This window comes from Triticum aestivum, chromosome 1D, assembly GCF_018294505.1.
Source record: "Triticum aestivum cultivar Chinese Spring chromosome 1D, IWGSC CS RefSeq v2.1, whole genome shotgun sequence".
NCBI classification, from domain to species: domain Eukaryota; kingdom Viridiplantae; phylum Streptophyta; class Magnoliopsida; order Poales; family Poaceae; genus Triticum; species Triticum aestivum.
In genome coordinates this window covers 407201349-407205018 of record NC_057796.1, presented here as the reverse complement: position 1 = coordinate 407205018, position 3670 = coordinate 407201349, and positions in this window count along the sequence as shown.

Genomic DNA, 3670 nt, shown 5'->3' with positions numbered 1-3670 from the left:
GCACCTCCGCGTTCAACACACGTACGGTGCAGCGACGTCTCCTCCTTCTTGATCCAGCAAGGGGGAAGGAGAGGTTGATGGAGATCCAGCAGCACGACGGCGTGGTGGTGGATGTAGCGGGTCTCGGCAGGGCTTCGCCGAGCTTCTGCGAGACGGAGAGGTGTAACAGGGGAGGAGGGAGGCGCCCAAGGCTGTCGGTTGCTGCCCTCCCTCCCCCCCCTTTATATAGGCCCCCTGGGAGGGGGGGGGGGCGCCGGCCAGATCCCATCTAGGGTGGGGGGCGGCGGCCAAAGGGGGGAAAGGGGTGCCTTGCCCCCCAAGGCAAGTGGGAAACCCCCCCACCCTAGGGTTCCCAACCCTAGGCGCATGGGGGGAGGCCCATGGGGGGGCGCCCAGCCCACTAGGGGCTGGTTCCCTTCCCACTTCAGCCCATGGGCCCCTCCGGGATAGGTGGCCCCACCCGGTGGACCCCCGGGACCCTTCCGGTGGTCCCGGTACAATACCGGTAACCCCCGAAACTTTCCCGGTGGCCGAAACTTGACTTCCTATATATAATTCTTCACCTCCGGACCATTCCGGAACCTCTCGTGACGTCCGGGATCTCATCCGGGAGTCCGAACAACTTTCGGGTTTCCGCATACACATATCTCTACAACCCTAGCGTCACCGAACCTTAAGTGTGTAGACCCTACGGGTTCGGGAGACATGCAGACATGACCGAGACGCCTCTCCGGTCAATAACCAACAGCGGGATCTGGATACCCATGTTGGCTGCCACATGTTCCACGATGATCTCATCGGATGAACCACGGTGTCGAGGATTCAATCAATCCCGTATGCAATTCCCTTTGTCAATCGGTATGTTACTTGCCCGAGATTCGATCGTCGGTATCCCAATACCTTGTTCAATCTCGTTACCGGCAAGTCTCTTTACTCGTACCGCAATGCATGATCCCGTGACTAACGCCTTAGTCACATTGAGCTCATTATGATGATGCATTACCGAGTGGGCCCAGAGATACCTCTCCGTCACACGGAGTGACAAATCCCAGTCTCGATCCGTGCCAACCCAACAGACACTTTCGGAGATACCCATAGTGCACCTTTATAGTCACCCAGTTACGTTGTGACGTTTGGCACACCCAAAGCACTCCTACGGTATCCGGGAGTTGCACGATCTCATGGTCTAAGGAAAAGATACTTGACATTGGAAAAGCTCTAGCAAACGAAACTACACGATCTTTTATGCTATGCTTAGGATTGGGTCTTGTCCACCACATCATTCTCCTAATGATGTGATCCCGTTATCAATGACATCCAATGTCCATAGTCAGGAAACCTTGACTATCTGTTGATCAACGAGCTAGTCAACTAGAGGCTTACTAGGGACACGTTGTAGTCTATGTATTCACACATGTATTACGATTTCCGGACAATACAATTATAGCATGAATAATAGACAATTACCATGAACAAAGAAATATAATAATAACCATTTATTATTGCCTCTAGGGCATATTTCCAACAGCGCGAGCACCACGACGAGCAGCTCCTGCAGCACGTGCGAGCACCTTGGCGAAGCACCTCGGGCAGGTGAGAGGCGCACCTTGCTGTCGTCCTGGGCGCGCGAGGATGTGGCGTCCTCTGGACCATCTTCCTCGTTCAGGAGCGACGGGGGCGGCTTCACGGCGGGCGCATCACCGGAGTTGACCCGCTTCCCTCCCATGCACAGGAGGTGTTTGGTAAAATGCCAATGGAAGATACAGAGAGGAGGAAGAAGAATACCGTGTGGGCCCCACTTGTCATAACGCTCAACTTAACGGTCAAAATAAACAAGGTTGACCGTGCCGCCACGTCACCCCTGACGGGTGGGTTCCGCATGTCATAAACGTGTTTAAATCGTCTAAACCGGTCATTTTTCAAATGTGGTAGTTTTTAGTCACAAAATTAGAATTTTTTGGTAGTTATCAGTCACTTTTTTCAATGTGGTAGTTTTGTGGGACGGTAACCCACAATGTGGTAGTTTTTTGTCAAATACTCTATTTTTCTCTATAGCACAAGTCGATGAAATTCATCCGGTACAAGTGCTGATCTTCAAGTTCAGGTAAGCACTGTTTGGTAGCTCGTAGCACATGGCAACAACGAGAATATCATCAGCTACTATAAAATAAACTTGAGCAATTCACTTATAGCAAAGACTAGAAAACTTAACAAACAGAGTAACACATAATGCCCAATGACACTTAAAATGTTCGAAGCAATTCCCTTATAGCAACGACTAAAAAACTTAGCATCAAAGTTTAGGCACACAGGCCACAACACAAACATGAACTTACAAAAATTGTTTTCAGAAGACACAGCAGCATTTGAGAGGCACACAGGCCACACAGCAGCATTTCAGAAGACACATTGCAGATGATCACCGATCAGCATTCCTTGTTGCTCCCGTTCCAACGCACATAAGACGTCAGATCGTCGATGAAGCCGCCCTGGCTTCAGTCATTGGCCTGGTTCTTCCATCAGACAGACCACGCACTAAAAGTTTCTGGTGCAGGTCGTGATGGAAGTATATGGCGTTGGGGACGACGTTACCTTCGGCAGACACGACGAACGCGCCGGAGTAATCACCGACGAACATGGCGCGCTGGCCGAGGTCCTTCACCCGGATCAGCTTCCCGGCGTCCGCGTCCAGCCGGAATAAGTCGAACTTTACCGTGTAATCATCGTCCTGCCCCTGTCCCCCCTGGTAATTGACCTTGTTGGTCAGCACCGGAAGCACGCCGGAGCTGTCGGCCATGTACGCGAACCAGAACTTGAGCCGCTTCGTCGGCCATCTTGCAGCTAGCACCAGATTGGGTGGTGTGGCCTCGGCGTCCACGACCATGAGCCCTTCCCTCCCCTTGTCGGCGAAGTAGACCTTGCCGCGGAACGGGAAGGCCGAGCAGTAAATATCGCCTTCGCTGATAATCTCCCAGTGATCGCCGCCGCCGATCTTGAAGGAGACGAGCTTGTTGTCCCACCCGAAATGGAGCACCACCGTGGAGTCGCCCGCGAACCCGGCTCCTAGCACTTTGCACCTGCGCGAGAAGTCCTTGTCGCGGTATCCCATGCGCTGGCCGCTCAGCACGGGAGCGACGGAAGCGAGGTCGACGCGCTGCCCGGTGAGCGGGTTCAGAAGCCGCACGACGAGGGTCTCCGCGTGCACGAGCACGAGGACGCTGCCGGGGGAGCCGCCGCACCCGATGGCAACGGTGTGGCCCTGGAGGAGAGGTAGGTCCACGGCGATCTTGGTCCCGCGGGACAGGTTCACCATGCTGTGCCGATCACGGCTGTCGTCGTCGGCGACATAGGTGCTGCTCCCGTTCGGCAGCAGGATCCAGCGGCGCGGGTGGAAGCGCTGGTCGAGCACGCTGTGCTTCTTGGGGCCATCCTCATCGGTGTTTTCCCTCCACGCCGCGCATGCCGCGCGGAACTGAAGGTAGTCCGCGACGTCGTTCGCCAGCGCGTGCCCCGCGATCTGCTTCGCCTTGGTCTTGTGTCTGCCCGCCCAGTCCCTCCTACACGCACGCATGCCCACAGAATTGTTCATTACCGCAAGCTAGAAACGTAAGCGACTAAGCGAGACAGAGAGAGAGAGAGAGAGAGAGAGAGAGAGAGAGAGAGAGAGAGA